This window comes from Moschus berezovskii, chromosome 26, assembly GCF_049115385.1.
Source record: "Moschus berezovskii isolate FMDL1 chromosome 26, NW_MosBer_1.0, whole genome shotgun sequence".
Classification (NCBI taxonomy): domain Eukaryota; kingdom Metazoa; phylum Chordata; class Mammalia; order Artiodactyla; family Moschidae; genus Moschus; species Moschus berezovskii.
Genome location: NC_142485.1, coordinates 8,101,226 through 8,126,329, shown reverse-complemented (window position 1 = coordinate 8,126,329; position 25,104 = coordinate 8,101,226). Strand labels below are relative to the sequence as shown.

Here is a 25,104-nt window from a genome sequence, read left to right as displayed (position 1 = left end):
TGGGCACACGCTCCCAGTAAACTGCCGCCTTTACACCCACAGCCCCCGCCTGGGACGTTACTGAGGGAGGGTGAGAGCCTTCCTGCTTTGACAGTTCAAAGCTTCAAAGAATAAAAGGTTGAAAGGGGCTCCAAATAATCGTGACGTGCTTCAGGGAAGCCAGAGCCTGTAAACTCGGCTCTGAAAACTCTGCGGCCTGGGCAGCCGGCTCAGGTCTCCTCCACTCCAGCAGCGTGTGCTGGGAGCCGAGGGCTGGCTCAGAGCCGAGGGACACTGAGCGACCGTTCGTACAAGTTCCGTGTCCGGGCGATGTGGCGGTAATAACCCCCTATCAGCTCCTACTTCCCTGGACCCACACCCCGGGGGAGCCCCTGCCCACACTGACTCTGGGCTTGGTCTGCGGGGCAACAGCAAACAAGCCAGAGACTTTAGTGCAGGCCTGAGGTGGGGGAGCTGGCCCCCACTCCGGCTGCACTTCAGGGCACCGAGCACTGGACGCCCACCTAACCTTCTGAGGGTAAGACCACATGGGGCACAGACTTGCCATCTGCACTGAAGCCCTATCACAGCCAGCCCGACGATGGCCCCCACAGGCTTGGAGGCCACCCCAGGCCAGGCGGCCCCAACCAGGCTGCCAGCTGACTTCAGAGACCAACTGGCTAGCTCCATCCAACCAGAAGAGTCACCCCGGTGACCCATGGAACCGTGAGACTTCAGGCTTGCTTTTCCCGGCTACTAGAATTAGGAGGCCTGTTACACAGCAAAAGCTCAAAGATACACAATCTTCAAACGGTCTGTAAACAGTCCATCCCTTTACTTTCAAATGAAACCCTCTCAGACGAATCTGTGTCTATCTCACTCCTAAAAATGCACAATTCTTTTTTTTAAAAAACCCACAATTCTGATTACTACAATTACTTTGTCATATCCACCAGCACGTTAATCAAACTAAAATGAAACAGTGATAAGGTCTGAATGTGAAACTGCTAAAATGGTTAAGTTTAAGCTTTATTTGTTTCGTCCTATAGTTAGAAACAAATATCGGGTTGGTTAAAAAGTTAATTCAGGTTTTCTGTATCCCTTTATAGGGAAACCCAAACAAACTTTTTGGCCAAACTAATCTATGTGGCCTTCAACGCTACAGCTCTCTGCTAAAGAAATGACTTCTCTCTCGGGCTTCCCTGGTGACTCCGTGGTAAAAAAAAAATCTGCCTGACAATGTAGGAGACCCAGGTTGGATCCCTGGTCTGGGAAGATCCCACACGCCGAGGTACAGCGAAGCCCTCATACCGCAACTACTGAGCCTGCCAATGCCCTAGAGCGTGGGAGCCGCAACTCCTGAAGCCCACATTCGGCAACACGAGAAGCCACACAATGAGAAGGCCACGCATCACAAGTGAGGAGAGCCCGTGTGCAGCCACGAAGACCCCGGACAGCCACAAACAAACAAACAAATAAAAACAAACTTTTAAAAGATGATTCTCTATCCTGGCCTTCAGACTGACCACATGGGTATAGTTCACCGCCGTTCAGTTCAGTTGCTCAGTCCTGGCCGACTCTTTGCGGACTGCAGCACGCCACATTCACGGCTGTTCAGGCCATCTTAATACTTCAGAAATGGGATTAAGAGTACCGTTTATGCACACGTGAACAGAGATAACGGATTCAAAGAATAAACCACTTTTTCTTCTGCACTTCTGTAAGGTAAAATATATATATACACATAGCAGCCAGTTCTTTAAGACTTTGATAAACAGCTAATTCTACATAATTTATAACAATTGTATCAGGACTATAAAAATAAGGGCAGCATGATGACTGCTGCTGTTTAAATACTTTATTTTAGACAGTTGATCTTTTTAAGTATCTTAGAAGTCCACGGGGAAAATCTATCCTCACCATGCATTCCTGTTCATCCATTGAACAGACACTTGCTAAACAATTGCTTCCTGCCATCCGAAACTCCCAGGCATTAGCAAGATTTGAACAACGGCAGGATGCCCAACACGGTGCTAGCGGCAGTGCTGCCTTCAAGAGGCTTATAATCTGACAGAAGACACGACGGCACACATATAAACTTGCCACCATGTCAGAGGGTAATCAATAAGCATCCCACAGGGTAAAAATCCATTCCACCAGGAATCTTCTGGTGGCGTTAGTCAAGAAAGGCACCTTGGAGAAAGTAACATGTGAATTTGCCTGCTGATAAGCTTTCAGCAGCACAAGAAGCGGAAAGAACATTATACAGAACCAACAACATGTGCAAAGTCGGAGACAAAGGGACGCTGTGATGCATGTCTGTGCCGTGTATGTCTGGGAAACAGACTTCAGCTCTGTCAATGAACAGCTGTTTAGACCACTGATAAAGGTGCTTCCTTTCTCCAAATCAATACTGAAAAGTGTCCAATAAGGGTATGGAGTCCAGAGCAAGACTGTCCAGGCTTCTTCTAGTTTCATCACTTCTAGTTTCTAGTTGTTGACTCTGGGCAATTAATTCTCTCTCTGAGTCTCAGCTTCATCATCTTTAAAATGAGAAAAGCAACATACAAACTCCATAGGGTGACTGTGAAGGTTAGATGGGTTGATATTTGTAAAGAATGCAGAACAGTGCCTTTGCTTAATATATAAGTGGAGGCACTCAGTCGTGTCCGACTCTTTGCGACCCCATGGACTGTAGCCCACCAGGCTCCTCCGTCCATGGGATTCTCCAGGCAAGAATACTGGAGTGGGGTGCCATTGCCTTCTCCAAACATTCCATTAAATAAGCAAACTCACACATTTATGCATACATAGCAAGATAGGTAGACAGATGTGCATGAAAATAGAAATATAGCTGTATCATCAAGGACAGAACCTGGTATGTACTAGATGCTATATTCACATATATATATATATATATATATATATATATTTATTTATTTCCCTTTGAAGTTCACAGACTCTGTACTGGAGCACAGGGTCATACATGCCCCAATACTAGCCTCCACTCAGCTAGAAGATTGGAGACTGTCCTTCCCCCTTTCTCTTGAGGCACCAATTCTGCCTGGGAGATGCCAGGCTTACTAAACTGCTAGACAGTAGCATAGCTGTCAGATTCAAACAAAGCCACACTAATGTCTCAGTAATAAAAACACTATCAATGGAAAAACAAGCATAGGCTTATTAAGTACCATCTGAACCTCTATAATTTATTAGCATTCAAGCTAATACAAAACAAGAAACCTTAAATATACTGCAATCTAAGATTTCAGGGGGGAAACAAAAGCCCTGAAAAACAAGATTTTAAGCCACATGACTCAAAAGGTGGGTTAACAAAATCTTAACTAATTCCAGTCTAATTTGGCTTCAAGTAGTTATATATCCAAACTGAAAATTTTTTAACTGAAGTTTTATTACATGAATCTATTAAATATGAAGCTGAATTTCCCATTTTTAAGATGAAAATATTAAAGAGTGTTGACAGATTATACTAAGAGTACTTGAAAATATTCTGCTACATTGAAATAAGTAAACATTTCCTGCAATCTTATACGATTTGCTTAGAGACCTCTTTTTCACAGATAACGTATAGGTAAAAACTTCACCTACCACAAATCAAACTGCACTGGTGAACAGAATCTGAATTAACAAGTTATGCTGAACCACGAATGATAAATGCCCCCTTCTCAGTTTATTCCATCCAATTATAGGAAAACTGTTAAGAATCGGGCAACAAGCTGTTAACTTCCAAAATCTTTTGGTATGTGATCAGTTAATGTTCATTTCTGTTATTTTGATCCACAAACAATTAAATTTGTTTCAGAAGCATCTACAACTTTTTTTAGAATAAGGGTTACCCTACTTTCTAACTTGAAATTTAAGACTTTCTGAGGACTGTAGGTTGTAGGCAAGTTCTTTAATAAGAGTTACCCTTCTGGGTTCATTTGAATCCCAACTTCACTACCTGCTCACTGAACCGCTACAGGCAAATTAACAGACTGCTGTAAAAATGAGTTAAAGCACATATAACACTCAAAACGGCACTAGGCACAGATTTTTAAAAATATATATTTTACCTGCATAAAATAATAAGGAAGAGGAAACTGTGTTTGAACCACCTGTACATTAGTAGAGAATCTATCCTACTTTGGGACTCTAAGTTTTTAGAGGAAATTTGCAGGGTAAAGCTGAAAGGACCCTCATTAACAGCAATCCAAAGCGGCAATGTTTTACTAGTAATAATTTCAAATAAGTTCTCAGAGTTCCTATATTCTATTCTCAACCCACCAAGCCCTCCTACAATGCCCAAGTGTGTGGGGAAACACAACACTTGGTACCAGTTTACCAAGAGAGTTGGGAAATCAAGAATTTACTTTCTAATTTTTAATATTTTTGTTGTAAATGGATGCAGTCTGTTCCCAACCAGACACACTGAGAAGTGGTCACTTTGGCAGTAAGTGGTTCAAAATCAACCTCAAATTACAGGAGCTGAAATATTTGTAAGAGATTCTAACTTCACTTGGCTACAAGAATTCAGGAGGTAGTTGGTTTCTATAGGGGGAGCGGAGGCTATCTCTTGAGATAGATGTACGTGATTCTGTCTCAAGCACTGTATATTTCATTTTAACAAATGCTCCCATGAAGCCTCATTTTTCAAAGTATCAGTGATAAGCAAAGAAGGACTAACAACTCAGCTCTCAGAACTGTAACAGCCCAGTAATTATAATAATCCAAGAGGCTGTTCTCTGAAACACAGAGACCAGCTTCTTTACAGAGACCCTGGTTCACACAAGGAAGGGTGGACAAGCAGTACTGGGGTATCTGTGGTTATTGCAGCCTGTGAAACAGGAGACAATTACCCATTTTAGACTTTAATGCTCACATTGTAAGACTTGGTCTGTTCTTTTTCTTGACATTCTATTCCTGTCTCTCCAATTGCCAGGAGAGGGAATATCACCCAATTCTTTGAGTCAGATCTGTTTTTTTAAAAAGGCTCCGAAAAAATAACTAAAAATTAATCTTTTCAGTTTCACTACTTAAGATCTTTTCAGGTAAACTACACTGAAAGGAAGAATTCTTGATAAATCCAGATTCTTTAAGGCTTAACATGGGGAACACAGCCAATATTTTATAATAAGTATAAAGGGAACAAAGCCTTTAGAAGTTGTGAATTGCTATACTATGGACCTGTTACTTATAAAACACTGTACAACTATATTTTAATTTTAAAAAGTAAAAAACCCTCTTTTTAAATAAGATGATGGATGCATACAAGAGCAGCATATTAATAAATATTAATAAATTCCAACCAATACTTCGATTTTGAATAAGAAAATTCTTGTTCTCTAATGATATGATACAGGATTACAGGATAATAAACAGCCAGTTAGACAAAGAGGATGCTAGTTGTTCATACACAGCATATCAGAAATACATGCAAATCATGACATCAGACGAGTACTTACTGTCCTTTGTGCAAGTGTTAAACAAGCCATCTCTTCTCCTAAGAGTGGAGTGGTGGGCCAGTGTTCAGTAAAATAATTAGGATAAAACCTCAAACATCCCCCCGCACAACATCCAAAAGAGTCTCTCTGAGATTATTTACAAAACGGAATCGCTTTCAAAATTTAACTAATTCTGGCCACTGAAGAAAAGGAGGAATCAAGCAAATTTAAGTTATGATTCTTTAGAATGTGTTGGACAATTCTGAGACAGACTGAGAAAAAAAAGTATTAAAAATAGCCAAGAGAAGCAGCAGCTAAAACACAAAGGCCAGAGGTGAGATCAAAATTAGAAGCGTATAATGTCTGGAGGGCTGTCCATATAAGGATATCTTTAAATCAGTAACTAAGTTGGGACCATCCACTGGGCAAAATAAACAGCTGCCATCATCGAAGTGGCTGGCTCCATCTCTCATTCAGAAATCTCTGGACCATCTCAGGAGACATATATGACGTGACTTTATGCTCAACAGTGTTTGGAGCTATTCTCAAAGCTGGTCTCAACTTTCCCAGTCCCACGTGAGAAACACATATACATGGATCTTTCCTTTTTACAAAAGTATGAAAACACAACAGTAGAGGGAATTTCCCTGGCCTTCAGGTGACTGAGCCTTTACCTTCCACGAGCGTGATGCGGGTTTGATCCCTGGTCTGGGGACTGGGATGCCACATGCTTCCCATGCCAAAAAAAAAAAAAAAACGAAAGCATAAAACAGAGCCAGTGTTGTAGCAAATTCAAAGCAATATTAGAGGATAAAACTTCTGCCAAGCCTTCCTCACCCCATCTGCTAGACTATATTTACTTACACTCCCCAACCCCATAAATTTCCTGATCCCCGGAGTGGGCTACTGTTTTCCTGTTTCATTTACTTATTTGTCAGACTCTCAGGGAGCTTCTTAAGCTGGTGCCGAGCCCAAGAGAGATGAAATAAATAAGGATCTTACCTTCTAGCAGTTCAGTGCGGTATGGCAGACAGACACAGAAATAACTAATATACTGTAAGGCCTATGTAACAGGAATTTCACAAGGAGGCTTGCGACTGTCTCTGGCATTGAGGGGAGGGTCTGTGATGGAAAAGACCAGGCAGAGAAAAAGCAGAAGGCATGTGAGGCAAAGCGGTCAGGACAGGCGAAAGCTCAGAGTCCGTTCTGAGAAGAGCAAGAACTACGTGCCCGGAGTGCAAGTGACAGGATGTGGATGGGGGCAGAGGCAGAAGATTAGGCTGGAAAAGGCAAAGACTGAGGTCCCTGCGGGCCATTCGAACTCTCACCAGCGCACCGTCCTGCCGCCCTGAGGCTCTCAACTCCGGCTACACGTCAAAATCTCCTGGGAAACGTCAAGACAGAATTGATGTCCGGTATTTAGTATCAATTAATTGGTCAAGATGCAGACTGGGTGCTGGTGTTTTTGAAAGTCTTCTCGCGTGATTCCAGCATGTAGTTGGGGTGACGACAGCCACGACAGGCAACAGGGAGTCAACACAACCAAACAAGCGGGATGCAGGTGCAAGAACAATAAACACAAAAAAGTTAACTTGACAACAGAGTGCAGCAGACCAGAGGGACTTCTCCAGTGGTCCACTGGCTAAGACGCTGCGCTTCCAACAGAGGGCAAGGGTTCAATTCCTGGTCAGGGAACTAGACCCCACACGCCATGGGGTGAGTCCAAAGAATAAAAATGCAAAAATAAGTAAGTAAATAATATTCTAAAATTAAAAAATATAAGAGTGGATCAGAGGGACAGAGACTGGTGAGGAATGTCCATTTACAGGCTCCTGAATACAGACAAAGAGGGAAGAGTCTGCGCCACTAGTTAGTATTAACCTTTTCTGGGTCACTGACCTGTGTGAACGTGAGTGATAAAAATTAAAAGCCTTAAAAAAAGAAAAGTTAAAAGCCTTCTCCTAAGGAAAAATGCACATATGTCAAAAAAGGTACAAATTACTTTGAGGGGTTATGAACCTCTTTTGAGTAGTGGATTCAAGTGAAGAAATCCTGACCCTAAAAGCAGTGACTAGAAAAAGGAGTGGAGAAGGCAATGGCATCCCACTCCAGTACTCTTGCCTGGAACATCCCATGGATGGAGGAGCCTGGCAGGCTGCAGGCCATGGCGTCGCTAAGAGTCAGACACGACTGAAGCGACTTAGCAGCAGCAGCAGCAGCAGAAACAGGAGAGAGACTTGAGGCAGAATCAACAGGATTGATGACTCCCAGGTGAAGGGAAGGAAGAGAGAGCCCGGCTGACGCCCCCGCTTCCAGCTTGGGAGTTGTAAGTGATCAACTTACTTATTAAATGTCAGGAACGACACCAAGTGCTAACATGTATTCATCTCAGTGAGTCTTCCCAGTTCTAGAAGGTGAGCTTCCGTCTTATTCATCACTGAAGCAGCTGAGATTGAGAGATATTAAGGAGCCTGTCCAAGGTCAGGCAGTGTGAAACGGCAGAGTGGGGATTCAATCCCAGAGAGCAAGACTCCAGAGCCCCCAGCATGCCAGGTGAGCGGTCCCCATTCATTAAAAAAGAAGAGACAGCAGGACAGAACAGAAGTAGGCTCAGCAGGAGAGGAGGAAGGGGCAGGAGAGGGAATATACACATTACCTTTAGATATGCCATGTTCAAGATGGTACAAGACGTATCAATGACATTATCTGCTGAATCAGGAAAAAAAAAAAGAAAGGAGCTCAAGGCGGGGACAGTGGAAGACACAGCAGTAGAATGTTTAGGGAGTTCCCTAAACACGTGCTAAGTTCCAGCACATGCTGAGTGCCTCTCTGCAGGTGTAAGAGCTATCCTTACCTGTCTCTACAAGTGAGCAAACAAGACTTGGGAGAGCAGGGTCGCCAAGCCAGCAAGGGGCACAGCCCACCCCCTAACCTAACATCTCTGGCACCAGAAAAAGGAGTGGAAACCGTGGTCCTAAGTGGCAGCAGCTCCCACCCAGTTCTAAAACCACTAGTGTGAGATACAGGTGTTTTTTTTTTCTTTCAAAACTTTATATAAAAAAACTTGACAATATTTATTTCCGCCATCTAAAGGATTTTGACATTGTTTCAATTATTTGAGCGACAATAAGAGATATCTGTGTCTCAACCAAGTGAAGTATCAGAGCTACACTTTCGCAGGGCAGTGTGCACTCAGGTGCAGGCCTGTGGAGACAGCAAGCATGACACGGATCCGCGCAGAGCAATTATCATCTGAGTCAGGACTCAGAACAATTAGCCCAATGGAGATAAGTGTCCTGTGTTCCCGGAGGCCACAACGAAGCCAGGAAGTGGTGAAATTTCCTTTTTTACTCTTTTTGTAGCATGAAAAGAATGTGGCTTTTCTCCTCTCTAAAGAAACAAAAATAAACTCTTAAACCACACACTACAAGTCTAGACTAGTTACTTCAGGTTTAATAGTGGAATAATTTATGCAATGCACGTTTCAGATAAAAACCTGTTACAGTTCAACATTTCGGCCCCTTTAAAATACCTGTACTGGCAGTCATACAGCCTTTGAGTTAAAAGCATCAAAAAAGTACTTTAAAAGAGCCAGCAACATTATCCTAGAATTTTCTCCTGTTCTAGAATTCAGGTACCCGAGAGAAGAAATATGATGATCCAATGAAAAGGGTATTGAAGTCCTACAGCACAACCTCTCCCTCATAGTAGGATTCCTTCCAAAGCCCTGGTCCTGGTCACCCATCACTAGGTTTGAAGTCATTATTTCCAGGGCCCCACCCCATCACTGGACACCTCTCACTAGGAGTGTGTGCTGCATGCTGTGCTTAGCCACTCAGTCCTATCTGACTCTTTGAAACCCCATGGGCTGTAGCCCACCAGGTTCCTCTGTCCATGGGATTCTCCAGGCAAGAATACTAGAGGGGGTTGCCATGCCCTCCTCCAGGGGAATCTTCCTGATCCCAGCATTGAACCCAAGTCTCCCACATTCCAGGCGGATTCTTAACTGGCTGAGCTATCAGGGAAGCCCTCGCTAGAGCTCAGATCGAGTCAAAATCCTTTGCCTTGTAATTTCCGTTCATCAAATATTTACCGAGCACCTGAGATCCACAGCACAAGCTCTGCAAACCACCATCCGATCCCGCCGGTCCTTGATCCACGCTGCTCTCTCACACCCTCTCCCTCCGCTCCAGTAACAAACTCCTCCCCTGGGGGATCCTCAGCGACTCCACTTCTCAGCCCATCACTCGTCTCCCTGCTCTGCTAGTGTCTCCCCGAAGCCTGGGTCACAGGCGAGAACACAACCAGCGGGTGTGGTCTAGCGCCTGTCTTTAGCAGCTGCATCACAGAGAGGCTTGCAGAAGCCTGTGGCCAAAGAAACTCGAGCTGAACTTCTCGGGTGCATGTGAGCCAATCCTCGGCTCCTGCAGATGCTTCCTCTTGCTGATTTTATTTAGAACGCTACCACAAGCTATCCAGATGATTCTGAATCGAGACTCTGCTCTGTATGGCATTAGTCATCTCTCCTAGGTTGATGTCATCTGGAAAGTTAGATAAACTTCTCTCAATCCAGTTGTTACAGAAAGAGGACAATGTGATTTAAATGTGCTATCAACAGGAACTCAAAAGTTCCCTGTGGTTCCAAAGATCCCTTTATAGAATCTTGAGGCTCAGAACTACCATCTGATTTTATCTGTTTTCAGCCTTTCTTGAGGGTACAGCTCTGCTGAAAATCTGATGAAAGCCATCACAAGGATTTGTTGTTCAGCCACTCAGTTGTGTCTGACTTTGTGACCCCATGGACTGCAGCATGCCAGGCTTCCCTGTCCTTTGCTATCTCCCGGAGCTTGCTCAAACTCATGTCCATCTAGTTGGTGATGCTATCCAACTATCTTGTCCTCTGTTGTCCCCTTCTCCTCCTGCCTTCAATCCCTCCCAGCATCAGGGTCTTTCCCAATGAGTCAGCTCTTCGCAACAGGAGACCAGAGTATTAGAGTTTCAGCTTCAGCATCAGTCCTTTCAGTGAATATTCAGGGTTGATTTCCTTTAGGATTGACTAGATGGATCTCCTTGCTGTCCAAGGGACTCTCAAGAGTCTTCTCCAACACCACAGTTCCAAAGCATCAGTTCTTGGGTGCTCAGCTTCTTTATGGTCCAACTCTTACATCAGTACAAGACTACTGGGAAAACCATAGCTTTGACTAGACGGACCGTTGTTGGCAAAGTGATGTCACATGTACACAGTTTTGCAATCAACATCAGATGGTTCCAGGACCTCCATGAAGCCCATCCATTGGCCTGCTGAGGTAAAACCTTAGGAAATCTAGAAGCTATGAAAAATACCTATGGTCATTAGGATCCATTCAGAGCCATTTCTAAAATAACTGATTCTCTATCTAATGCCCAACAACACCCTGAAGAAGCCCATTAACTGGAATTCAATTGACCTTAACTCACTAATTCTATCAGAGAAGATATACAGAAACTAAGAAATCTGAGGGAAACCAAACCATAGGTTATTAGAATACCTTAGACACAAAAGTTATACATGCAAAGATACGTGTTACAACACTGTTTATAGTGGAAACAAGGAGGGGCCATCTTGAATATACATCTGCAGGGAAATGGCTGAATAAATTACATATGTTTAAAATGTTATTCATTTTTTGAAAACAAGAGTTAGATCTGATCTATTGATCTGGAGAAATAGCCATGATCTATTATGGAGGAAAAGAAAGCTTTAGAATAATGTATTGAGTATGATCCTACTTGAAAAGCAAAAAAAAAAAAAAAAACCCCTAACAAATCTTACATCATTAAACATCTTTTTTTGAATACAGGAAAAGGTGTAGAAGAATTCACATCTGTGAACATGGTGGGGAGGAATGAATTTTTGTGGTTGTTGTTCATCCTTGCATACTTTCACTTCTTACAACCAAATACTGATTTTGCAAAGCAATACATTAAAAAAAAAAGAAACTAAATAAAATTGACAACAGGATCTATAAATAGACTCAGCTCTCTCACCCCAACACTTCAGGCAGGTTTTCCAAACCTATTCTGATGTCCCCAAAAGGTTTCCACCCACGGGATGCCTTGGACCAAATCTAACTTCCTTTTGACTTTTCAGTGATTCTGAGTTTCTCACTGTTTTGGGTACTTGATTCACCGTCACAGGCATTCTTCTGTTATACTTATGAAAGCTGTGTTTTGTATATTAAATGTGTCCACAGTCCACAGGTGTGATTTTTTTCCCCTTAGGAAAATATCCATCTGGGCAGAGCCATAAATAAAAGGAATGCAGAACCCATGAGTCTAATAGGTGGGAGATGCAGGCATGAAGTACAAACACTAGGCCATTCTAAAGCAAAGACACCAGGGCAAAGACACTGTTGTCTGTCGGTTCAGGGGTTCTCAACCTTGGCTAAACGTCAGAATTACCTGGAAGCGTTTTTTAAACATACCAGTGCTGGGGCGGCACTTTCAACGATTCTAATTTAATTGGCCGGGTCATGGGTACTTGTCTCATTCTTAAAGCTAACGAGATAATTCAAACAGAGTTAAGAATCACTGCTTTCTACATTTCACTGTCTTTCCTTTCTCCCTTTTTTTTTTACAAAGAACATTTTATCGGTTACTTAAAGGCTAGAACTAGATAGTCGTATTTGGGAAAGCCAAAACTGATCAAATCAGTTGATCCTGTCCACTGTCTATAATTCATATCATCCTTATGTGGACTTCTGATGCCCAACTTATTAGGTTGGTGCAAACGTGTTAATAAAGTTATTTAAATCCATGGCTATCATCAACAGAAGCCCTTCACATGTCAAAAGAGTATTTGTAGCTTCATCTGAATAACGACTCATCATTTATTATAAACTTTGGAGGCAATGATTTTACGAAACATCTTAGGACCCCCAAACATGATGTTGGAAAGCAAAAAGCATTAGCACTGACCTACCAATTATCTGAAATGTTGCCAGACATTAGTCAATGATGGACTTGCTGATTTTTTGTGCTAATCTAGAAAAGGCGATGGCACCCCACTCCAGTACTCTTGCCTGAAAAATCCCATGGACAGAGGAGTCTGGTAGGCTGCAGTCCATGGGTCACTAAGAGTCGGACACGGCTGAGCGACTTCACTTTCACTTTTCACTTTCATGCATTAGAGAAGGAAATGGCAACCCACTCCAGTGTTCTTGCCTGGAGAATCCCAGGGACGGGGGAGCCTGGTGGGCTGTCGTCTATGGGGTCGCACTGAGTCGGACATGATTGAAGCGACTTAGCAGCAGCAGAAGTATTTTAAAAAATTCATCTCTACCACATCATAGAAAACTGAAAACCAGAAAAACCATTATATGAAATATCTGTCTCACTCAAATTTAGTATCTGAGAACAATAATATACCCGAGAAAACATGTTAATAAAATATGAAAGGGGATTCGTTAGCCAAATGAAATATTTATTTAGTATACATTACATTACAGTACAAAGAAGACAGGATTCTATACTTTGGATGCATGCCACAATTCATACAGATAGTTTAAAACAAAGGACAATGATAACGTGTATTACTTTAATTGCCTTTATATATAACTGTGGATGGTATTAGCATATATTTTCAAAGAAGGGAAAGGCTACCCACTCTAGCATTCTGGCCTGGAGAATTCCATGGACTGTATAGTCCATGGGGTTGCAAAGAGTCGGACATGATTGAGCGAATTTTAGTTTCACACGTGATGGAACTACACAGAACTACATATACACAAACGCACGTGTGTAAAACTGGAGACAGCAGAGTAAGCTCTGTGGGCTGTACCAGAATCACTGCTTTCTACATTTCACTCTCTTTCCTTTCTCTCATTTTTTTTTACAAAGAACATTTTATCGGTGACTTTAAGGCTAGAAGATAGTCATATTTGGGAAAGCCAAAACTGATCAAATTAGTTGATCCTGTCCAGTGTCTCTAATTCATATCATCCTTATGTGGACTACACACACACAAATACATGCCTATAAAGCTGGAGACACCCAAGTCAGCACTGCGGGCTGTACCAAGGTCTGTCTTCTGTCTTTGCTCTTGTACTAGCTGCCTTTGTGGGAAACCGGGTGAAGGACACACAGGACCTCTCTGTATCTTTACAAGTTCCTGTGAATCCGTAACCATTTCAAGACAAAAAGTTTAAAATGAGTTTGAAGGAAACATAAAACTTACTTATGATAAACATTTTTCTTAATCTAATGGAAAGTAGGAGGCTCAGATGGTAAAGAATCTGCCCGCAGTACAGGAGACCCATGTTTGATCCTTGGGTTGGGAAGATCCCCTGGAGAAGGGAATGGCAACCCAGTCCAGTATTCTTGCCTGGAGAATCCCATGGACAGAGGAACCTGGAGGGCTACAGTCCATGGGGTCACAAAGAGTTGGTTACAATTGAGCAACTAACCGTTCTACGTTCATAGACAAGTAAAGGGAGGTATGCCAGATAGCTGGAGAGGAAAAGATGGCGGGAATACGCACAGAGTATATCTGCTATATCACACACCAGGCACTACAGCAGATCTCGTTCAGCCAACACTCGGTCCAGTGAGGTGGCGGCTGCTAAAGAGCCTCACTGCAGACGAGGAAACAGAAAGAGAAGGCAAGAAATGCAAGCAAGGCCATGCAGCTGGCGCAGCAATGATGCCAGAGTGAAGAAAAGACCATCTCAAAGCAAAGAGGATTTTAAGGGAAAGGAGCCATCACTGCATCAGGAAGGGGTTACAAGGCAGTTTAAAACAGGTAGAGCAGGCGAAAGGCTACAGATGCAAACCTTAAAAATCCCCATAGTCACAGCACACTGGGGTGAAAGTGTGTCTTCTAAGAATTTAAAACCCACGATACACATTAGCCCGGATAACTGGATGCACTTGACCAGAGAAGAATGTGAAACTGTGCTTATTTCTTATTTACCTTTAAACTTCTGCTTAGAAATGAGAAGAAGGGTGACACCCCTTTTAAAAGGTGCTCGCTGAATGAAAATAGGAGATAAAAGTGAGCCAAAATCCAGAAATACCACAAACAGAGAGGAAAACAAAGCTGACTGTAACAAAGCCTATTCACGAAAGAACAGGGAAAGTCTGCAATCTTGTCAAAAGACAGGCAAGATAATCTGAATGAGGCTAGCAGAAGACAGGAATCTGCATACGATGACCACAAGGATGAGCAAGATGAGTATTTGTCTGCAATAACAGTTTTAAAGACAGTAATGCTTAGGCTTGGCTTCAGTCTGGCTTAGAAAAAGCAAGAGGAACCTTTCTGCCCTTCACCACTCCATCCGTAAATTCAATGCAAATAATACAGTGGTGGGGAGGGGGGAGTGGATGGAAATTTTAAACAAGATTGGCCGCAAGCTGACAGATAAGGCTGGGGCGACAGAGACGTGGAGCTTAATTCTCAAAGCAGCTTTCGGGACCTCTGGTGCCACCTGCACCACCAGCCCTGACCACATGAAAAAAAAAACCAAAATGGGAGGCGACAACAGGGATAAACACACCACGGTTTTCGTGGGTCAGGTGAAAATGCTCGCTCCTCAGAAATCGGCTTGCAGAGAGCCTTAAGACGAAGCCGGGGACACTGAAAACGTAACACTAGCAGTCCCTGTAACACAGCAACTGCTCCAGGATGACCGGACAACCATTTTCTTAAGTACAGTTTGTGAAGACTGCTCATCACAGCATTGTTTACAATGGTGAGAAACCCGATACCTAAATCATCCAAGAGGGATTAAATATATTATGGTATCCTTGGACAATGGAATACCCAGCAGCTATGTGAAAAAAGAAGATACTAACCCACAACAACAGGGTATGAGGGCTTCCCTGGTCCCATGGTTAAGACTAAACCTTTCAGTGCAGGGGGTAGGGGTTCAATCTCTGGTCAGGGAGCTAAGACCCTTCATGCTTTATGACCAGAAAACAAAACATAAAACAGAAACAACATTGTAACGAATTCAGTAAAGACTTTTAAAATGGTCCACATCAAAAAAAAAAAAACCAAAAAACCAGGTAGAGCAAAGGGAGACAGGAACCAACTGAAAGCACTTCTGACTGGCCACAGCTGGAGCCATTAGAGCAATAGGATTGTACTGTATCCAATTGTAACACCAATACAAATATCCAGTCTGCATGGATATAAATCAACAACTGGATGAGCAGACCAATGCCCTGTGCGGAAGAGTCCAAACACCATGGGGAGATCCCCTGCCCCGCCCCAAGGAGGTGGAGCAGGACCCCCACTCCTGATGTGGGGATGGAAAAGGAACAAAGGAACTTCGCAGGAGAGCTTGACAAGCACCCCCTCAGCCAGGACACCAAGGTTAGAGTCACAAAGACAGGAGGTAGCCTTGAAACGATGCCATGAAAACCACCCTCTGCCCCAGAGGGTCTCTCTCCCCCAAACACACAACCCCAGCTGAGCCAGGAGAAAAACGTCAGACAGATCCCAGTTGAGGGGAGCTTGACAGTATCTGACCAGTATGCCCCCCAGACTGTCCAAGTAAAAACCAAGAGAAGTCTAAGAGACTGTCCCAGGCGAGAAGAGCCTGAGGAGATGTGAGGACTGAAGCGTGGGGTCCTGGTCGGGGTCCTGGAGCAGAAAAAGACAAGAGAGAAAAACTAAGGAAGTCTGAGGAAGCGTGGACTTCGGCTAATAACGACGTACCAATATCGGCTCATTAGCTCTCACAGACACGCCACACTAAGGCGAGATGTTGATGACAGGGAAACGGGGAACTCTCCGTACTAGCTTTGCAATAGTCTATAAACCCCAAACTGTCCTAAAATAAAAAGATTAGTTTTAAAATTGAAAAAGGACAATTTTAATGAAGATACATCAACTCATGATGCTGCGGAATGGTGGCCAATATATAATAAATGAAAGACGAGTTACTAAACAGCGCATGTTATAAAACTACTTTTGCTTAAAAAATACACATGTACATATCTATATGCCAAAAAGTCTGGAAGACCAACCATATATCGAATCACCGACCTAGCGGTTTTCACCTCCTTTGTACTTTTCTGTAGCAGCTGGCTTTGTTTCTCCACTGAGCACTGGTTACATTTAACACTGAGCCTCATTAACTTCCATAGTCAAGAACACTGTTGTTTTATTTTGGGGAAAAATTAGGCATCTCACATAGAATTTACAGAGTCCATCTTAGTTCAAAATAATCTGCACTTATAAAATAGCTAAACTTTATCTTTTTCAAGAGGAAACATTTTAAAAGGCAGTACATTTTAAAAAGGCAAACATTTTAAAAGTGATGGAAAGCATGGAATTTAATCAGACCTGGAGTACAATCCTGGTTTCACCATTTACTGTCCGTGTGACCTTGGACGGTTCAATCACCTCTTCTGCCCTCATTTTAACAGTGGGAAAAGTGTAACACAACAAGCCTACGGATCTGCAGAACTGACCTAACATTTATTTGCTTATTTATCAATATAAACATGTATTTATATACTACATATTTTATCACCTCAAATTTTATTAGAAATTATCTGAATGGTAGCAAAGAGTACAATGTATGTCAGGAGCCTGACCCTACTGAGGCTCCATAAGGGCAATTGTTATTGTTATCAATAATAATAATAATAAAAAATTCAAGAAATAAAAATAAAACACTATCAGAAGAAATTTCATTTCTGAAAGACTAACAGAGCACTCAGAGACAAGATCGGCACCTCAGCCCATGCCACACCATCTGCGAGGTCCCAAAGCCTCTGCTAATTAGACATTCATTAGGGCGATTAAACACATTAACGTGCCCACAGGACTGCTGCTGAGAATACCAAGTGAAAGTCAGTTGTCTAATCATAGCCAGCTTAAGACTAAACTTTGGAATAGTAATGTACCAAGTCTCCCTTGCTATGGAAAGGAGAGAATGTCAATACAAATTAACACCAGCCATAAAACACAAATCAAACTGATTCAAGTCCCTTGACTGCAAACAATGAATTTTACTGAAGATGCTTTAGACAAGACATATATTTTGATCAAAATTCAGGGCTGGTAGTTCCATCTCAATACTGATATTTAAAAATTATCCCAAATATAAGCCTTATAATACACAAAATCACAAGAGAATAGACAAATCTAGTCATGATATTAGTGGACTTCTGTAATAAAGCTAAACAACCCAGATCAGAAGAATCATTTGTCTCCAGTTAAAACTTAACCCAGCCTGATTTATCATATGGTCTAAGACAGACCCATATTTTAAGACCTGCTAATTTAGGAAGAAATGAATCCAACCATAAGCAAAATAACATTAAATCGCTGTGCCTATTTTTTCTTGTTGTTGTTCAGGCACCAAGTCGTGTCCGACTCTTTTGCTACCCCATGCACTGTAGCCTGCCAGGCTCCTCTGTCCATGGAATCTCCCAGGCAAGAAAACTGCAGTAGGTTGCCATTTCCTCCTCCAGGGGATCATCCCAATCCAGAGATCAAACCTGGGTCTCCTGCATTGGCAGGTGGATTCCTTACCACTGAGCCCCCAGGGAAGCCCGTCAATTTTTTTCTACTACACTAGAAACTGCAGATTGTGCAGTTTGGTTCTGTTGAAAGAAGTTAATGTAAACACCTTTTGAAAGAACAAAAATGTAGATATAATCCAGGAACTAAATTCAGTTTCACATAAAATTCAGGTACTGAGATTATAACTACACATAGGCTGATTTTATAACACGTTCCAGAGCGTCTGTATCCAGTAAGTCTTCCTCCAACTTTCCTGAAAGCAGTTGTTATGAGAACCCATCCCAGTGATGTCACTCTAGCTAAACACTTTAAAAGCTAATGGTATATTTTTATCACATGTACTTAAGTGAGCAAATTTTAAATTTGAGAATGGATGTGACTTATGGGAAGAAATAACTGTCATTAACTACATCTGGCAGGTAGACTAAGGGAAATAAACTTTTGGTTTTTAAAAAAAAAGAGAGAGATTGACCATCAGGTTTTTAGTAAGGTAAGTTTTCCTAAGAACTATAAAAGCATACGTGAAATGGGAATTCCAGTTGTTTTGGGCAGCAATGTTATCTTCGCTGTAAGAGTACATTCATCTGCCATGTTCTCTACCAGGTGTCGAGTCCTCCAACTTTTAAACAGGAATTGAGCGAGGGACCTTCCACTAGAGCCACCTGGGAAGCCCATAAGGAACCATATGGCCGCTTATACATATTACCTCCTTTAACCCGTGCAAGATCACTAGACGACGTTACTATTTGTAAGTGGAGACACTGCGTCTGAGAGCTTTAAGGAGCTGTCCGATTCACACAGGTAATAAAGGCGGGACCGCCCGTGACTTCATAATCACAACACACACACCCATTATCTACACACTGTATCTGACATTCTGAGGTTTCTGCCTTATACTTTCTGACACTCTCAATTAACCTGTTCCTGTGACAGCAGCTGCTTATGTAAATATATGTTTGCATTTGCCCCACTGTGTTGCTATCGTTCGCTCATCAACAATTCCCTACTCAGCGATGAACTTCTGGATAGAAGAGCCCACACCTTGCCCATTTCTGGAACCTCAGACCACAGTGCTGCACTGAGCATGTCTGCACACATTTCCTGTTAGTACCTAACAGTGGTTCTGATGTTGATTTTACTATCTGCTCACAAGTGGTGAACATGACAGAATCAGTTCCAAGATGCCTGACAACCACCATCAGAATGAGGGCAGGCTCCAGCAGAAAGAAGACTCAGTATGATCAGCTTCCATTTGTTGGGTGGTTCTTAAAAGGAGTATTTAGATACTACATTTTATGGGCTTCACTGGTGGCTTGGACAGTAAAGAATCTGCCTGCAATGCAGGAGACCCAGACTCAATCCCTGGGTCAGGGAGGTCCCCTAGAGAAAGGAAAGGCTACTCAGTTCAGTATTCTTGCCTGGAGAATTCCATGGACAGAGGAGCCTGCTGGGCTACAGTTCAGGGGATCACAAAGTCAGAGATGACTGTGCAACTAACACAATGTGGTTTACAGGGTTTTCCTTTTCTACGTTTAATAAAGCGGCATCTGTACTCACATCAGTCCACTTCCAGCAGTTTATACACACAGCACCACTCGTAACACATGCAAGAATGAAGGAAAAAATATAAATCATCAACAGCATAACGTTTTGCTAAAAAGCTACCTTTTCATCAGGACTCCAGAGTCCAGAAGGGCAAGAGTATACTATTTATATGCTCTCCCAGGCAAGAAGCTAACAGGGTTGGTTATTAATGACACTTTGAGACTATTACAAAATGACACCGGTTAATACTTAAGGAGACATCAAGTCTCTCAAAATAAAATATTTACAAGATTAAGCTTGCTTTGTTATTCAAGTTTTAGAACTTGAAAGTATAAAAAAAAGACAACAGATGACCTTGTATTAACATTCCTTCACAGAATTACTGATACTTTTTATTCTTTTAGGGGACCTTTTACCTAATAAGTCTTAAGTGTCTGTGGTGTGTGGTTTCAGGTTTCCTTCCAGTTCTAAAAATTGACTATGTCCTTCTGTGGTATTTACCTTTCTCTTCCCATTTTCCACCCACCCCTACCCCCAAACCTGCTTCTGAATGTCTGTCTTTCAAGGCAAGGCAGTGAATTGAAACGGCAACAACTCTTGAATAAAGAGTTAAAAAGGCCAGCATCGTATGATAACCCTCTCTTTGGAGTAAGCTTAGTCTTCTAGAATACCAATCTAATTCTTAGAAGCAGAAAACACAGGAAGCTCAATGTTCCAAGAAAAGTTAATAATAACTGATTCATCCTGGCTACCCAGGAAATACACAGCAAGGACGTGGGTTCCACGCAAATAGAGACAACAAATTCATCTAGTAATACCTGCCACCCAGGGACAAGGAAAATAGAAAAAGGCTCATGGAGCAAATACACAAAAGGTATAGGAAGAAAACAACATAAATGCAGTGTGCTGAGCAGGAATCAGAGCCAGGTGAAAAACGCATGACAGACCAGGGAGCTCCCCAGACAGAGGGGACAAGGGGGCACAGGAGAAGTCATCACCCAAGGGGAAGCGGCAGGAACGAGCCGGGCAAGGAGGGCAACGGGACGACAAGAGACAAGAAGAAGAGACGGGAGGGGCTGGCTAGGAAGGGGCACGCCCAAGGGACTGAGGGCAAAGAGAGCAGAAAGCAGTCTCGATGGGAGGCTGAGTCACGGAAAAACGCAGGAAGGAAAGACGCCAAACAAGAAATTCTGGACAGATGAGGAATAAATGCTAAAGTGAGACCAGGCGAAAACTAGGTAGGGCAGAAAGGCACAAAAAGGAATGAGGTAAAAGAAGCCTCTGCAAAAGGAAATATTGGGGAAAAAAAAGACAAACGGTTTCAGGAATTTCACTTTATTAAATTTTAAAACCTGTTTTGTTTCTGTTTCTCTGTTGGGTAAAACTTGATTAGGAACAATGGTTTCCAGTCTCCAGAGGAGAAAAAGTATTGATGAGGTCAACTGACTTGGCAAAAGTTAGAAGAACTGAACACAGTGCAATTTACTCATGTCTGTTAACCATCTTAGCTCTAATCCACACACTGATTTTCACACTGACCACGTGTACACACACATCAATGACCTTAATGATCAACTGCTTCATCTGTTAATCACAAAAGCTTCCTCTCTCACTTTTTCTCTTTTTGGGCTTATCAGTGTTTGGAGAAATCCCTGATCCTTACTACCTCCCTAAAAAAGAAAGGGCAGAATAAGAATGTGGCCTTTATATCAATATTGCTAAAAAGAAGTCTGGTGGAAGCTTAAAACAAGGTTAAAACAATAATGGGGAAAAGATGTAAATTTCCTGTAAATTCTACATCTGGGTTCCTACATAACTAAAAACAGAACATCATGATCATGCTTCATTTCCCTCTAGAAAACAGAGGTAGAAAACAAAGCACCGAATAAGAACGCAGAAACAGTAAAAAAAAAAAAAAAAGAGCCATTCTGAATAAGAATGACAATTACTCTATCCTTGATCCTAGGAAAGTCTGTTCGTGAAGCTACGATTCATATAATTCTTATTTTTAAGATGAAAAAATACAGTTATTGGATTTTTCCAAAGATCCGTTGCAAGAAAAAAGCAGGCACGTACAGAGGCCGGAGGAAGAGAAAGGAAATGGACCTGAAGTCACAGAGTTCTGAACGACCACTGAGAAGAAGCAGTTCCTCGATATCTGGCACTCTGAGGAATTCTTGGGTGAAAGTCAACGTCTGGGGCCAGCATCCTCTACAAGCTCCCATTTCCCCTATTATATCGACTACTTTTCTATCCACCCAGAAGGAAACTCTGATTGTAAGCAGATTACCAGCTTTAGCAGTAGAGGAAAAAATAACTCAAATATTACACACTAAAGCAATGGGTTAACGAAGACCATGTAAGACAAACATGAGTCGCGCCACTTCGAATTTGCAGAACTATCTTTCAGCTGCTCAAAAATCCTAAACGGCATTGGGTTGCTTCTTGAAATTTGCCTTTTCTTCAGTTTTTAAAAAACCATTCTTCCATGAATATTGTATTGGGTCACTTGGCCCTATAGTCTATTCACAGGCATCTGACATGATTATTTACTTCTGGGAACGGCTGCTGTTCCAAGGCACTGGGACACAGCTTGAAGGAACCAACCTGGTTCTCTGTCCCTACTGATGACATGGTGAAAAAAGGATTCTCTAAGCTCAGAGAAAACGTGAAAGCCAAACTGTGCTGTTTCCAAGGTAAGACGCCCTGAAAAGAAAAGAAAACAAACAAAAAAAACAGTTAAAAATCAACCAGATTTCCAAAAGAAACTCTAATAAAGTAGTGAAAATTCTCACCAAGACTGAACAATAAGTAACTCATAAAAAATTTCAACCTTTCACTTCAGTTTTAAATATTCTATAGTTTCAAAAAAATGTTACAGGGCATCACAGGTTGCATAATAAAAAATACTGCAAATAACTTGCTGTTCCTGAAATTAACAAAAAGTATCCATTAAAATTATAAAGAAATTTTGGTGACTGACATTTTGATCTTTACCTTGGCCAGGACAGAAGACGGGCTTTGAGAAAACACTATTTATCTGTATTCATATCTGACTTGGAAATGGTATGAATAAGTGTGATTTATATGGAGCCATAAAGTAAGCTACAGAATTGATGCCCTGGAAAATTTCTTCCAGCCATAAAACTCTGAAATTGCACACTATCTGGTGATAAAATCTTGAAACCACTGAGCCAGCTTTTAACTTTGCCCTGATTCTCTCATCTATAAAATACAGGGCTTGTTCTTCCAACAGGTGGAGATGGGTACCAGTATCACCTGAGGAGGACTTAAAATACAGCTGCAAACCCACCCCCAGCTGTGGCTCTAAAGAGCTCTAATCTCTGGATTAGGTGGAGGCATCTGTGACTGTCACACTATAAGGAGCCCCGGGTCGTTCTGTCTACGCTCGTGTTTAAACCACCACCATACTGGTCAGGGTGCTGCTCTACCACCCTCAGTCATAAAACAGGGCAGGAGGGACACCACTGCCCCAGCTTGACAGGGTTAAGACAAACGAGTCACTGTATCATTGTCTCTTTCTCTAAAAATCCCCTGTTCAGAGAAGAGACCGAAACTAAGATTGAGGCTAAGGTGCCAGTTGGATAAAAACACTTTCATGTAGATTCTTTTAGCCCCAACTGTAGCCTTGGATACTTAAATAGAACACAACTGCGGGCAATATTCAAAGCCATCAGCTCCTTCGCTGACAGGCCATCCCAGAATATGAGCTGATGTTAAAAAGAGAGCAGCACCGTTTCATTTCTTACTGAAATTACAAAGCTGTCCCCCCCGACCCCCCAGCAGAAGTGACGTGTCCCCCAGAACACGTACCTGCAGAGCTGCTAACCAGGCCCAGGCCTGCTCCAGGGCACCTCCTCCTTGGATTCCAGGGCTCCCTATCGGCGGAGTCACGTGGGTTCAGTGGACTCTGTTGGCGCCCAACACTCCCAAAATAATACTGTCGTCTCCCAACTAAAGGGACACAAAACTGGGTTTTCGAAGAATACCGTTTTCCTTCATCTTGCTGAGTTCTGTTTGCAGGCCCTCACCCAAGTCCACGTGGCTTCCGGGTGGCCTCCCTCCAGGTCTGACACCAAACCAACAGTGCTGTTTTACTTTTTTTTTTTCCACCAGAGAAATACGACTTGGTTGGAAGAGGCTTTCAGGCCCCAAGAGTGTGCTCGATTGTCCAAGACAAGCTGAAGAAGTGGGTCGAGATTTTACGTAAGGACCAGGCAACCGGACAGATGGGCACCGGAAGCCTTCCGTGACACTGCCATCCTGGTAAGTTACATTCCCTAGGGGTTTAAAAGTGTTTTTAAGAAGAAGGGTAGTAACAAGTTCACTCAGTACTGTTTTATTTCACATGAGCAGACACTGAATTAGTATCCTAAACAGTCACGGTCCTTTGTCCTTGCAAATCACTGTCCTAGAATTCAACGAGAGTCTACCAAGTAAGAGTCCTACTCCTCTCTCGGCTTTGAAACGCAAAATTCGGTTTCTCTTCTTGGTGCTTTCAGTCACATCAAAATAGAGTCCCCTCAACCATTTCATTATCAGCCTCTTCCGCCTGGAAAACCAGGCATTGCTTCTGCAGCTGAGAGTCACTGCCACTGTGAATGCCACTTTGAAACTGTAAGAGTTTGTATAGCTGAGAAACTAGGGTCAAGTTCCAGCTCTCTCTTCTATCTTTGATAAAGTAAAGCTCTGGGGAGAATCCACCCTGATTCCAAAGCCAGGCTGCCTAGGGTTCACATCCCATCTCCCTAGGTCACTGCTTGCATCGTGGTCTCAGGCACGTGGCTGAATCCCTCTGTGCCTCAGTTTCTCCATGGACAAACTGGGGCTATAACGGGATAACACGATTGGTGTGAGAGTGAGATACATCCAGATGCAAAAGCACAGTCTAAGCACTCCATCGATAGTAGCTATTATTATTCACTTTATGTAACTCCAAATTCTTATACTGTTCCACATGTGTACACAATGTTTGCCCAACTAAGATACTACCCACTTGAGGCCTGGGACCACATCTTGAGTATTTCTGACGTTCCCCCATGGCACCTACTAGTCACTCAAGAGGTGAAAATGAACCTACTTGGTATAGATTGTTATACCGGATGAACAAGAAGTTCATAAACACAGACCTGTACAAACATGTATTCCCTGCCCTCGAGCAGCCTGTATTTTGGGTGGGGAAACAAAACACAGGAAAACACTCCTGCAACAATATAAAGCCATAAAAGATTGAGTGCCAAGGGCTCCTTGTGAGCTGAGGCCCTGGAGAGGGCGAGCCTGCAGTGGCCCTCCCTGCCCCTGGAGGTGAGTGGAACTTCCACAAGAGGCGGGCACAGAGAGCGGATTCCAGCATACCTGTTCATCCCACAAACATTCACTGCACACCTTCCACAGGCCGAGATACGGCCATGAGGGACTTAGAAAAGGCCCCAGCACCGCAGGACCTAAAAGGGCACTCACTCCACGTGACAGCTGAGTTCTGAAGTAAGGAGGAAGGGGTGTTCTCCTCTCGGATGAAACACAACACCGCTTCAATGCCTCACAGACAGGAGCCAAGGCTGGCATTATGGTCGCTTCGGCTTCCAACAATGGCAAACA

General features: G+C 42.7%; 1 protein-coding gene across 3 annotated transcripts in view; it reads right to left on the bottom strand.

Moving 5' to 3' along the window:
- SLC20A2 (solute carrier family 20 member 2) overlaps positions 1 to 25,104 on the bottom strand; it is a 106,810-nt gene that overhangs the window by 79,122 nt on the left and 2,584 nt on the right. Inside the window, exons 2-3 of one of the 3 annotated variants that reach the window (XM_055416662.2) lie at positions 23,320 to 24,334; positions 22,093 to 22,191 (exon numbers count right to left, since the gene is read on the bottom strand). The exons of 1 other annotated variant lie outside the window; for it this stretch is intronic. The gene's annotated coding sequence lies outside the window, so the exon portion shown is untranslated. The remainder of the gene's footprint in view (positions 1 to 22,092; positions 22,192 to 23,319; positions 24,335 to 25,104) is intronic. One more of the 3 variants, XM_055416663.2, reaches the window with a different exon arrangement.